This window comes from Lipotes vexillifer, unplaced genomic scaffold, assembly GCF_000442215.2.
Source record: "Lipotes vexillifer unplaced genomic scaffold, Lipotes_vexillifer_v1.1 scaffold359, whole genome shotgun sequence".
Classification (NCBI taxonomy): Eukaryota; Metazoa; Chordata; class Mammalia; order Artiodactyla; family Lipotidae; genus Lipotes; species Lipotes vexillifer.
This window is the reverse complement of record NW_006778638.1, coordinates 264,930-278,957: the sequence shown is the minus strand read 5'-3', so window position 1 is coordinate 278,957 and position 14,028 is coordinate 264,930.

Here is a 14,028-nt window from a genome sequence, read left to right as displayed (position 1 = left end):
ACTTGTTGGGGTTACTGTGGTCAAAATGACATGTAGTATGTCATCTTGTTCTCCAGCCCCATACCTCAGTATTTATTACTTTGGGAAGAGGGAGTCGGGGGGCCTGGTCAAGTTTTCATATCTGTTAACATAGGAAGAGGTGTTGACATTGTTTTTTTATTCTATTTTTAGATTTTATTTATTTATTTATTTGTTTATTTTAGGTAAGCTACTTTTTTAATTGAAGTTAATTGACTTACAATATTATTTTAATTTCTGGTGTACAACATAGTGATTTGATATTCTTATACATATATGAAATGATCACCATGATAAATTTAGTTATCAACCATCACCATATAAAGTTATTACAAAATTATTGACTATATTCCCTGTGCTGTAAAATTCATCTCTGTTATTTATTTTATAACTGGAAGTTTGTACTGTCTTTTTAGATCCTTTTGTCACCTGATGATTTCTGGATCTTCCATGTTATTTGTCCCATACAGGGAATGAACGAGTTAACGTGATGGATATGACCCTAGTCTTCAGAAGTTGGTGAAATACCAACTTCCTGGCTCTGCCCACTTGGTTTAGCACAGAGACTTTGTAGTATTAGTCTTCTGCTCTGTTGATGTCAGACATATGAGCTGGATTAAAGATTTGCTCAGCTTCTAATCTAGGATTTGTGCCCAAACTGGGAAATGTTCCCAGATTTGATAGGGCATCCATCATTATTGTTAATAATTCTCAGATCTTCCATTTTTGGAATTTATTTGCTTTCTAAAAATTTGTCTGACAAACCTTCTTGTTTTTTTTCTTCAGGTTTTCTCAATGGGGAATTTTTGTAGTTTTATGTATCCCCTCCAAAACATAGCTTAACCCTCTTTGTATTTGTCCTGACTATGAACTTTGGCCTGACAGATGCATCCAATGCCTAAAAGAATATTCCAAAAGTGAATTTTCATTGGCTCCATTTTCACGTACCTCAGGTAATTGTCTGTTTATATTTTAAAGCATCACACAATTCTAATTAACTTTAGACATTAGGGGATATGCAAATAATATAAGCACTGATTCATCTTTAAGTGTGAAAAAAGCTACTTAAAATTCATTATATCCCACTAAAATAATTTTGAATAAATAAGAGTTTTCAAAGGTTGTTCCACCCCCAAGATTTCCCCCCAGAGTTTCAAAATAAATATATCTTTCACTAGCAATAAGGAATTCTTTTAGTCCCACCAAGGAGCTGATGAAATAATCCTAACTGAATAGCCACTTAATGACTAAGGCAGTCACTGATGGGACAGGTCTCCTCAAAGACATTTACATTCATCTTCCTTGTTATAAGAACTCCGATTTTATTCAGATATGGGGGATCCATATATTTTAGGGAGTGAAGTATATATGCTAAACCAATATATATTTCCATTGTCTTTGTTAGAATTTCATGTCATAAAATCCTGACCCATCACAGGTGAAGGTAAGTTTCTTAGGAAAGTAATCTTTACTTTTAAAAAGATACTTAGGACAGCATATGTCCCCTTTTTTCTTTGCATTGGACTTTGTGGTATAGGGACACAATGCCTGGAGATACTGTGGTCATTCTAATACAATGAGAAGTGAAGCCTACAGTTGTCAAGAGCAATCTTGATATTAGAATACTGATTTAACTGATGATCTATTTTGGGACATCTTATTACATGAGATAATAAACTTACCTTATTATGTATAAAAATGTTACACCAGTTTTACTAAGGTATAATTGACATACAATAAATTGTACTTTAAGGTGTGTAGTTTGACAAGTTTTGACATCTCTACATACTTATGAAATCACACAATCAATATAATGGACATATCTACTACCCCAGAAGTTTCTTATGTACCTGTCTTTGACTATTGCCTGCGGTCCAGTGTCTTGAAAAGCCACTCTTTCATATAATTTGTCTATTTTTAAAATTTTTTCAGGCAAGGTGGAAAATGCCGTTCCTATTACCCCATCTTGGCCAGAAGGAGAAAGTCTCATATAAACTAATTTTGTTTTGCTTAGTTATTTTTATTTGCAGCTAAAAACAATCTTATATATCCTGACTTGAAGAAATAGATGAAACTTCTGAAAATTATTTATTTGGCAAGAAAATCTACTTGTTTATTTATTTAAATAACTTTCTTACATGTCTATTCCTTACTCATAATTGAAGGGTAGGGTCACATCCCAGTTTATTAGCAAAAATTGTTATATTTAAACATATCTAGAAGTTTTTATGTTACATTTGAAAGGAGGAAAAGAAGTAGAATTTTATAACTGATTCTTTATAAGAAAATGCTAGTTGACTTTGAGGTTATTTAGCACATGCAGCAGAGGTTGTGAACTCATGACCCACACGTCTATCTGGTCTGCAGGCATGTTTTATTTGGCTCTCACTATCTTGGTTCTTATGATATCTTTTTTTTTAAAATATCTTATTTATTTATTTGGCTGCGTCAGCTCTTTGTTGTGGCACGCGGGATATTTTGCTGCAGTGCGCAGACTTCTCTCTAGCTGTTGCGCCTGGGTTCTAGAGTGCATGTGCTTAGTTGCGCTGTGGCATGTGAGATCTTAATTCCCCAGCCAGGGCTTGAACCCATGTCCCCTTCATTGGAAGGCAGATTCTTAACCACTGAACCACCAGTGAAGTCCTGGTCCTTAAGATATTGTAAAAAGATATACATGTTGCTATCATTAAAAAATGTTGGAGAATTTAAATGGAAATCTAGATTTCCAGCTTTGCTTAAGACACTTTGAGTATCTAGAGATACTCATAAAATATTGCAACAAAGCAGCAAAGTGTTGGAGCTGAGTAGTGGTTGCCTCCTTTAGATGTACATGCATCCCTTAGCTTACCATAGTCTATACCACAGCTTGTAGTCTCTTACACGAGACACTCACTCATACATCATATGTCTGATGATTGAAGAGACTTGTTTGAACTTTCTCCAATATACGGATTATCTCTGGATCCAACTTCTCTCTACTGTCTTTCTAGATTTATTGTACAATGAATTGGAAAAAGCCTCTGAAATTCAGTGAAGTAAAACAAACAGAAATTCTTTATCTTTTCCTAATTAATCTCCTTTTTTGGAAGATTGAAGAGAATTTCTTTGTGACTTCTCTCTCTACCTCCTTAGTAAATATGGACATGTTCTTATTCCTCCTCATTTGCTTTTTGTCTATCCTTTTGGTGAAAAAAGGGCACAACATAGCTTTGCATCTAATTTTTAAAAACATTCCTATTCATTGAAATATGCGGACATCTTTTTTGGCACCTGCAACTGTCTTCCTCACAGGATCTCTACTCAAAATGTACATATATCACGTGGTTTAAGGATAATCAGCACCAAGTAAGATTGGAAACTTAACATTGTGCAGTGACACTCCAGGGCTGGGTTTTGGTTACTATCTAATTTATAGTTTTTGTTTCTATATGGGATTTGTTTGTAGTGGATAATTCAACATGTGACCATTTCACTTCTCCAATTATGGTTGGGCCATCTTTTTAACTCCACCTCAGAATTAAAAGGTTGTATATCCTAGTTATTTTGTTTGCCTACATGATTATAATATTCTTGACTTAAATAAATAGTATAAAATTGTAATAAAGAACATCAAGTTTCCGATTTTCAAATCTCAGTTTTCAGGTATGAACTGTAATCTGAAGGGGATACTTCATAAGAAATATATAAGCTTCATCTTTTAGTCTTCAGATCCTCTGACTTCTTGAATTCTAAAACACAGGTTTATAAATGTGCATTGTATCTCTTGTGGCACCTATGCTAGCCTTCACATTTGCGTGATTCATAGTTCTGGCTTTTGACTTCCATTAATGCAGTGGTTCTCAGTCTAGGGTGACTTTGCCCACCTCTGGGGATGTTTGGGAAGGTCTAAAGATTTATTTGGTTGTCACACTAGGAAACCTACTGGGTCAAGACCAGGGAGGTTTTTAAATACCCTACAATGCGCAGTGCAGCTTCCTACAACAAATAACTATCTGGCCCTAAATGACAGTAGTGCTGAGGTTGAGAAGCTCTGATGTAGAGAGTTTTGAAAAACCCACAGTTGATGCAATACTCTGAAAAAAAACGATGACTCAATTTTATTGAATATATAGTATGTGCCACATGCTGGTTTAAGATTTTTACATGCTTAAATGAGTTAATCTTCAGAAAATTCCAGCGAATGTAGATAATTATAACTTACATTTTATAATGACAAGTTAAAGTAATTTGCATCACTTCATACTGATAGTAAGTTGTGGAGCCAGTTTTCAACCCTTGGAGATCAAATTACAGAATTTACTTACCTGACCATTCTGGTCTGCTTCCAAGACTTTCAACTGCAAGAGTCTCACCAATAGAGAAAAGTGTTTGAAGGGAATTTGCAAAAGGCCTGAAGTTCTCAGAAAATAAAATTTATACTATCCAAAAAATGGTTGGACAGATTGAATGATATTGTAAGAGCCTATTTTATAATCATAAAGGAGATAATTTTTGATGGCTCAGGGAAGACAATAAAATGAACAGCTAGAAAGGGACAATTGGACTCCCTAAGTCCAATTAGAGGAAAGGAGATAGAGACCCTCGTTGGGTTTAGGAGGTATTTGAGAACAGACTGAGCCTGTATTTCACCTGCTAGGGAGTAGCATTACACAGAAATTTGCACACCAGCTTGGTATGTCAGGATGGAGAATCCAGGTTGAGATTATGCCCAAGTCAGGGAATGTTTATCAGGGGATAATGCTGAGACAACACCTGCTATCTCCACCTCTCCACCCCCAAAACTGTGTCACCTTCATCTCAAAATGGTATGGGAGAGTATGCAGAAGTTGCCAATTGCTCAGACTTAGAAAGCTCTAAAAACTAGAAGGCATCATGGTAATGGTGAGGTGATACCATCTATAAATGTGGTGTATGGATCCTAGGAACCAGACTCCATGAAGAAGCTGGGACTTCAGCAGTAGATGGCAGTAAAGATAGATGTCAATGAGCAAAGATTACATCCTATAAGGATCAAAGCTGACACTGGTTAAATATGAAACATACACCTTCTCTTCTCCCAGCCATGTTATGCTAATATTTCAGGCTGCCTTAGCTCTGTGGAGATGAAGGGAGCAGGAGAATCCTGATTTTGAGTTTTGCAATGGAAATGACTGAATAAACACTAATTGGGATTAAATATGCCTCCAACAGTGTGATGGAGACATGATAAAAATAGTTTGGTGAAGAAAATAAATTTACATTTTTGAATTCCAGAGTTTCATGTCTTTGAAATTCAATTCTCCTACATGTATCTATGCAACATGCAAATAAGGAGTGGAAGCTAATAACATTTCCAAGAGAAAAACATGTGATCTTCTGGTCTGCAGTCTTTCTCTACTTCAATCTATCCCTTATACTACTGCTTAAAGAATATTTTTAAAATACTTCTTTGCACACATCACCTAATCTTCCCAAATTTCAGGGTTTCCCTTAGTTTATAGATAAAATCTAGACTTTATGCTAACCTTACACAATTGGGTTCCTGTGTAACTGTTTCCAACTCTAACTGCTATTTCTCCCTCCAACCCCAGGCAAGATTCTCCCTTTTACCCAAACCTATTAGATTTCTTACAGTACCTGGACATGACTTACCTCTTTGTCTTGGATCGTAATGCTCTTCTCGTCTGGAATGTCTTTTTCCCACCTTTCTGTACGTTTAATTATAAATCTCTTTCAAAATCTATACTCATGTCACACATGGTTTATGAAGCTTTCTCCAAATGCCCCAATCCTAATTCCTATGAACTGCTACAGAAATGACAGCTATATACTCATTGGTATGTGGGCAATCTGGCTATGCTTTTATCAAGGCTTTTATTTGAATTGCAAAGAGGTCTCAGTTTTTCTCTCTGTAATTGCTCACATTTTGAATGCTGAGCTTCCAGCCACCATAATTCTTTATGGCTCCTAATTTACTTCTTCACAGATTCATGCAATGCTCAATTTAAAAGCTTCCTTCTTTCAATGCATTATCTTTAAAATAACTTTTACCCAGGAATCACTTTACTTTTCCTGTAATGTGCTCTCTGAATTGTAGTCAAGAAGTAAGAATTGTAACAAAGATAATCACAGATTTTAGGGTTAAGAGACATCTACCAGATAGGATGCTACCTGGAAAAGTTTTCCTTTCTGTGCAGAAGTTACCTTTATCAAACAACCCTGCCCATCTAGGATAGAGAAGCATGTTTTGTGTGTACTTTGTGTGGATCACAAATGGTTGAGATAATTAATAAGCAGCTGATATTAAAAGGTCAGTTAGGATGAATTAATTTTAGCAGGAATCCTCTTATCCAAAGAAATTGGGTCATATATTTGGTCAATTTAACCCAGTCAAATGTGAAATTATAATATGGTTTTGTGCGGTGAAGAATTAAGTTAACTCATAGACAGGTCTGGCCTTTGCCTTTGGCTGCTGGGAGGTGATCTTTAGTCTCCTGGGACGTCCTACCTAATAGAAGTGTCTGTTTTCCTGGAGGAGGGACTGAAGACTAAAGGTATCAGCCTGAGCCTCTAGAAGAGACTGGAGACTAAAGGACAGCCACATGGGTGGTATGTGATAGAGCCCCAATAAAAACTCTGGACACTAAAGGCTTGGGTGTCCAGAGTTGGCAATACTTCCTGGTTGGCAATACTCTGTACATACTGTCATGCATCAATGTTGGGAAAGTACTACATTCAAGACTCCTTGGGGAGAGGATAGAAGAAACTCCACATTTGCTACCTTTCTTGGACTCTTCGCTGTGCTTCTTCTTTGGCTTATTTTAACTTGTACCCTTTCCCTGCTGTAAACGATAACTGCGAATATAACAGCATTTAGTAAATTACTTGAGTCCTTCTAGTGAGTTATTTAACCTGAAGGTGGTTGTGGGGGGACTCTCTGTCCTACTGAATTTCAATCAGTTTTAGAAGTGAGCGTAGTCTTGTGTGCACTGTAATTTTGCAGTTGGCTAAACTCAACACAGGTGTTCATCAGAGATATCCATAAATATTTAAAGTCTACTTCTTCTAGGCATATAGTAATATATATATAGAATGTGTGATAAACTGTTGCTGTTTGAAATGACTGAAATTTGTAGATTGTAACTCCAGTGTAACCTAGACATCTAGCTGATGAACATACAAATAAAACCTTTGGCTTAAACTTGAAACACAGAAGGGCAAATTTATTTGCCTATATTTTGAAAGGCATTTTCTATGAGTATGGATTCAGTGGTGATAGGTCTGTGGCATCTTTCTTGAATAAATCAATCCTATAACTATATAGTATCCAATTATTATTTCTCTGAAAGTTGAGCACAATCAATCTCAGAGCAGGATCCTTCTAGATTTCCTCCCTTATTTTTGTACTTGTATTTCATGTGTATATGTAATATTTCCTTGAGTCCTGTAATCATAATACAAATACAACAGGCAAAATGGTTTGGAACTGCATATGATAAACTCTTATTAGGCATACAATTAAACTGCAAGAGGAAGTATTCAGGCATACAAAAGGGTAGTTTAGGGTTGGAGAGTATTTTGTGTCCTGTGAGCATCTGTATTTAGGTTTTACATAAGAAATGGAAAATGTTAGTTTATAAGACAAATTAAATGGTGGTCAGTTAGGAGAGCTTCTGCAGTAATTAATTAAAAAGATAAGGTTGGGAGGTCAATACTCATACTTTGATATAGTTCATAAACTATAAACATCAGACAGTATTTTAAATTACAACACCTGATCTGTTTGCTTTTTTAACCTTTAATTTCTGTTCTGTTTTCCTTTGTTTCACTTAAATTATGGAGTGTCCCAGAAACATTATCAAGAGAAAGACTCAACAGCACAAATGAGAAAATAGGAAACTTTTTGTATTATTAACAGTTTAATCTCTGACTCAAGATAGTACATAGTTATAAAATAATTTGCATGTTTTAAAAATAAGTTTAGAATTCTTAGTGTATACCTGAAGAGTGTGAAGAATTAAGCCAATTAATGTTTGTTTCCAACAAGTAGTTATAGGCGAGTGGTTTGACTTACCCATCTGGTCCATTTCTCTTATCACTATGCTTTCTTGTCAATTCAAGTCTAGAAAATTATCACACACCTAACCACTACTGTTTTCTTTCACCACTAAGCCTATTTGCTCCTTGTTTTATCACATTATCTAGCAAATGTTGACTTTTCTTTTGCAAACTCCCTGACAATTTTTTTCATAGGCTCTTCTGTAATCTGCTTCTTTCTCTCAATAAAAATTTTGACCATTTTTCTAGGCCAAGAAATATAGGGCTAAATCATAATTTTAAACTAATACACAGTAACCTGATATGTGAGTGTGTGTGTCTACACCATAAAATATTTTAAAAAAATTAACCAGTTACTTTTCAGTAGAGGGGAATTGGGGTAACTCTCTGACTTTGCTCTGCCCTCTGGCCCTTGGCTTAGTTGATTGCTCCAGGGGTGGAAACACTGATGCCTGAAATTTCACAAGTATATACATAAATTTCACATCTGTTTTCATTTAACTTGCTTATCAATCATGCCCTTTCAATTTAACAGCTTTTGTTTACTTTGAAAACTGGGGAATGTTATCATATCATTGTTTTTATTTTAAAAATAATTTCATCTCTAGTTTTTTTTCTTCTCTCTATATGAGATTCCTATTACTAGGACTGAGGGTGCTCTTCTCTTTAAAGTTACTATAATTATGTAACAAATTACTCCGGAACTTAGTTCTTCAAAAGAACCTTTTAATTTTACTCATGACTTTGTAAATTGGGATTTTTGGAAACACTTTTGGTTAGGCGGGTCCCACTTGGGGATTCTAATGGAGTTGCAGCAGACTCAGCTGAGATTGTAGTTATCTGAAGACTCTGTTGGGCTGGACATTCAAAATAAATCATTCATAAGGTGGTAATTGATGCAAGCTGTCAGCTGAAAGCTCAGGGGCAGCTGTCAACTGGAGCGGCTGCACGTGACTTCTTCATGTGGCTTGATTTCTTTCTGCAGAAATTTGTTGAATTCCCTAAGCTTCTGATGACCCTCACTTCATCATGTGGTGGTTTTGTATTATGTCTTTTGGATATCCCTTTGCTACTATGTTTTTTAAAATCAATATTTTAAGGATGCATGACATAGTTACAAAAATGTGCACAGATTTTTTTAACTCAATGAATTTTCATAAAGTGAACATATCCATGGAATTGGTACCTAGATAAATATGTAGAACATTGCCAGCATCACAAAAGTCCCCAATCCCAGTGTCTCTTCTAGAACCCCTCTCCTCTATCCTAATCTCAAATCCATTGATTAATTTTGCTTGCTTTTGGGTTAATTTTAATGGAATCACAGAGTATGTACTCTGAATGTAGCTCTTTTTACTAGATGCTATGTTTGTGGGAGCCAATCACACTGTAATATATGTTGTTTTATTTACCTTGTTATATTATTACATTGTATGAAATGTCATAATTTAATTTGGCTTTTTTATTGTTAATGTACTTTTTGCATTTTTTGGCTTTTATCAATAGTGACCCTACAATTTAGTAATTCTAGTAGCTTATCATTCTTTTGAATTTTCTACCTACACAATTCATTTGTGAATACTGACTTTACAATGCCTTTATGAAGCTGTTGGGTGGGAGAAAATATAGATGCATTTACTTAGACTGACTTCTTGACCAGACGTGTACACATTTTACATATAGACAATTTACTAAAACTTCCTTCAGAAATGTATCAGTGTGTCTTCCTGGATGTATGAATAGCTGCTTTGTCATAGGTTTTCTGATACTGTGTACTTTTCTGTATTAACTTTTGCCAATCTCTTATCCCAAAATAAGACTTTAAAATTTGCATCAAGGGCTTCCCTGGTGGCGCAGTGGTTGAGAGTCCGCCTGCCGATGCAGGGGATACGGGGTCGTGCCCCGGTCCGGGAAGATCCCACATGCCGCGGAGCGGCTGGGCCCGTGAGCCATGGCCGCTGAGCCTGCGCATCCAGAGCCTGTGCTCCACAACGGGAGAGGCCACAACAGTGAGAGGCCCGCGTACCGCAAAAAAACAAAAAACAGAAAACAAACAAAAATTTGCATCGATTATTGAAAATCTGCACTGAAATTTTTGTAAATTGCCTTATTATATCTTTTGAACATTCTTCTTCTGACACACCTTGTCAATTAAGTTGTATTTGATGTAGAAGAAATCTGCCGTCGAGTGTCTTAAATAGTAAGGGTGGATATCTTAGACGCCATAATTTTTTTTTCACACTCTTAACATGTGGTTTTCATCTCATAATTGTCACCTTCTGGTATAAGATGGATATTCTCACTGTTTCTCCAGGAGCAAGAAGGAGATGGGGTAAAAGCTTATATCATTTATGTTTCTCCAAATTCTAAAGTTTTCCCAGAAGCTTTGTCCTGTAACTTCTGCTTCTATCTTATTGTCCAGAACTAAGTCATGCTGTGACCCCTAGCTACTCTGAAGCAGGGAACATACCTCTCTATGGACAGAGGAATTGTCACTTCAAAAAGAATAGGGGGCTGTTTGTAAGAAAGTACGGAAGAATGGATTGGGTAGGCAACAGCAAAATCTTTCACTCTATACCAGTCTGGCTTCCTAACACCAATAGATATCTTCTCATACATAGGATCTATTTACCGTCATCCCAAGTAAGTATTCCATGAAAGGCATCTCATGGTCTGGTGACTTATAAGCTAAAAGACTAGTCACCTGCCTCTGATATATTCAATACACACCATAAAGTAATAATTTTATGGTTCTTTCATAATTACAGTTAAAATTCCAGTTCAGAAAAGGAACAATGGGAACTACACATTGACTACTTTTCTCAGCAAATGCCAAACCCTTCAGGGCAGCTATAGTAAAGTCTCACTGGCTGCAGTTGTGATGTAAGCTCCTTGGCAATACATCAGGTACGTTTTACTAGAAGCAGAGCCTGAGATGTTGATTCTTATGCACGTCATTTATTGAGACAGTATCCTCAAGAGAATCTTGTAAGGAAATGAGGGAAGTGTGAGGGGAAGGCGGAAGAAGCTAGGCTTCTAAGAGATGCGTTTAACTTGAGACTCAAGTTCATCCCAGGGGGAGTTTGTGAGTAGGAATGGCACCAGGGAGTTGTCCCTCCTTGAAGCAATGGTTGTTGGGCTTTTACACTTGTATCAATGAGTCCTTAGCTGCTGGCCACCACTCAGCTGCAGGGTTTTGGGTAACTACCCAGACACCTCTGAGTCAGGGGGCTCTGATTGGCAAAGAGCAAGTCTCTGGAGGAGGGTGCAGCTGTCAGCCATTAGCAGCCAACAGCACAGCAACTGGGCCTGGTAAAGGAGATCTGGGCAGCAAACAGCATCAGAAAGGTAATCTGGCAACTCCTGGTTCTCTCTAGGAAATGTCTGTAGTTTGTTTTCTTTGGCTTCTTCTACTCTATATGTTTTGGGAGGAGGTTGGGGGGAGGATTACTGTTTACTCCTTCCTTCCACTGATTCTTCTGAGGAGGGCTTAAAGGAGGGAGGATGTCTTGGTGAATCACCTTTCTAAGGCCTCTCCCATGGGTATAATTTGGGGGACCTAGAGACAGATTTAGGGGCTCAAAAAAGCTGATGCATAGATTTAGGGGTTCAAAAGAGCTGTTGCAGCCAAGCCTGAGATTTTGTTGGAAAAGTAAGCTCCTCAGAAGAGTTCTAATTTGCTTCCAGTTATGTGCAAATGGATGCAGTTAGAAGGTTTCATATACATGATGCTTAAATATGAAGATTGTCTGGTTTTATTTAATGGCCTTGTCACTCAGGCTACTACCCTAGGGATATATACGGGTATTTCAGCTCCTTGGTGATGGCATTTACTCCACTACTTTCTACTCATCATGAAACTGAGGAGCAGAGAAGTTAAATGCCTGGTAGCAGGCTACACACTTGTGTAGATAGCTTCAGTTTTCCTTCCTTCAAGTCCAATGTTTTGACTAAATTGTACTTTCATCAACATGTGATTAAGAGATAACTGTAATATTAATGGAAGCTTATTTTTATTGAGTGCTTACTATATTATAGTTATTATTCCAAATGCTTTACATAATGTAATTTCATCCTTCCAAGAAATCTACAATGAAATTTGGAAAGGTAACATAGCTAAAAGAGACTGAGCTGTTTGAGACTAAGTATAATATTTAGTAGAAAATATTATTCTTCTCAAATTGGACTCCCTAATTCCAAGTATAATTTCCTTGTTCTTCAAAACCATTATTTTTTTAAAAAAATATACGTCCCTTTGACCCTTGTCTGGTCCATGTCATGATAATTTCACATCAAGGCCATTGAAACTGCCACTTTCTGTATTTTCTATAACTGATCTCATCTCATCTTATTCTTAAGGCTTCTTTCCTTCCCAAAGCAGGAAAATTTCAACTTCGCCATTTAAAAAGAAATCGGTCTCATTTAAAAGTTCTCTTTGTGATAAGTATTTAGTCAATTTAAACTCCCTTTCAGGACTGTTTTTTTCCTCCAGGATTTCATCGCTCCCTTTTTCCATGATTGCAACCAGGCTTGGGTGGAAAGTCAGCTATCCTTACAATGGTGGAGAAAGAGCCTCTTGTCCTCCTGCTGTCCTTTGGGTCTGCATCAACCACAGGGGAAGAGAATGCCTCCATTCCACCTGTTCCTGCATCTTCTTCTGTGGTCTGCTGAGATGTAGTCCCATCTTCTTTTGTTCTGGACAGTGTACTGGCACTCGTTGCTGAAATTTGTGGTCCCTGCCTCAACCATCTAGTTGATGTCCCCACTCCCTGGCATCCTGGCATTTACCAGTGCCCTCACACCCCTGGACTCCACTTGGTGTCATGGGAGCTCCATTTGGACACCTGCACACAGTCAGTGGGCCAGGATGCACTGGTGCAGGTAGATTCCCCTAGAGACCATCTTCTTGTGCCATATTGGAAGAGGTGGGGATGAAAGGAAACTGCCAAAATGTTCTTAGATTCTCTATAAACTTATTTGGAGTCTCTGTTAGTTTTCTATCATGCTTTCTCCTCTCTTTTGCAGGGACTCAGGCAATATCTTTACATGAATGCATCCCTTCAAATTCTCTCTCAAGCTCCTGCCAAACTGAAACCCAGCAGGACTTGGTGGGGCTCCTGGGCACAAAAGTCTTTCTGTGACCCCTGTTTCTTGATTACAGGAAATAGACTTCATTCAGCCTCCATGACCTTCCCTGAGTTCCAACAGGCAAGTTCAAACAGTTGCTAATCAGGGAAGGGAGAGGATGCAGAGACAAAGGAGGAGCAGTCAAGAAGCAATAGCGCAGCCTTGGGACAGGGTCCTGGTTCCACCTCAAGGGATAAACATAACAATATGTTTGAGCTGTTTCGCAGATACTGAAATACCCACTAGGTGGAGAGGTGAACTGTATGCTGCCCACAAGCATGTAGACCCCAGACAGGTTGGAGCCAGAAGGTAGATGATGCTGACTCCCAATTACCTCACCACCAACCAATCAGAAGAATGTTCACGAGCTGATCACACCCTCTTTGAACCAATATTATAAAACTCCTCACTACCCCCTCCAGGTCGGGACACACAGTTTTGAGTGCATTAGTCCACTGTGGCCCCCTTTGCCTGGCAAAGCAATAAAGCTATTCTTTTCTACTTCACCCAAAACTCTGTCTCCAATATTTAATTCGGTGTCGGTGTAGAGAGGCTGGATTCAGCATAAAAACCAGAAAGGCATTTCTCAATATCTCTGTAGAGTATTACTTATAGTAATTGTATTCTTAGACCTCTCAGCTTTATTCTTAATACATACAAGGGAGTTGTGGAATTAAGGAAACTTTTTGTTCTCTCATCAAATCCAGGCTTTCAAGGCTCACTAAAATGAAACATTTCAGCTCTTACAGCCTGCAGAATAAAGTCTTATACTTTTAATCTGGAATCAACATCTTTCACAATTGGATTGCCAACCTATCTTTCTGTTTTTAAAGTCTCTGTCTCCAA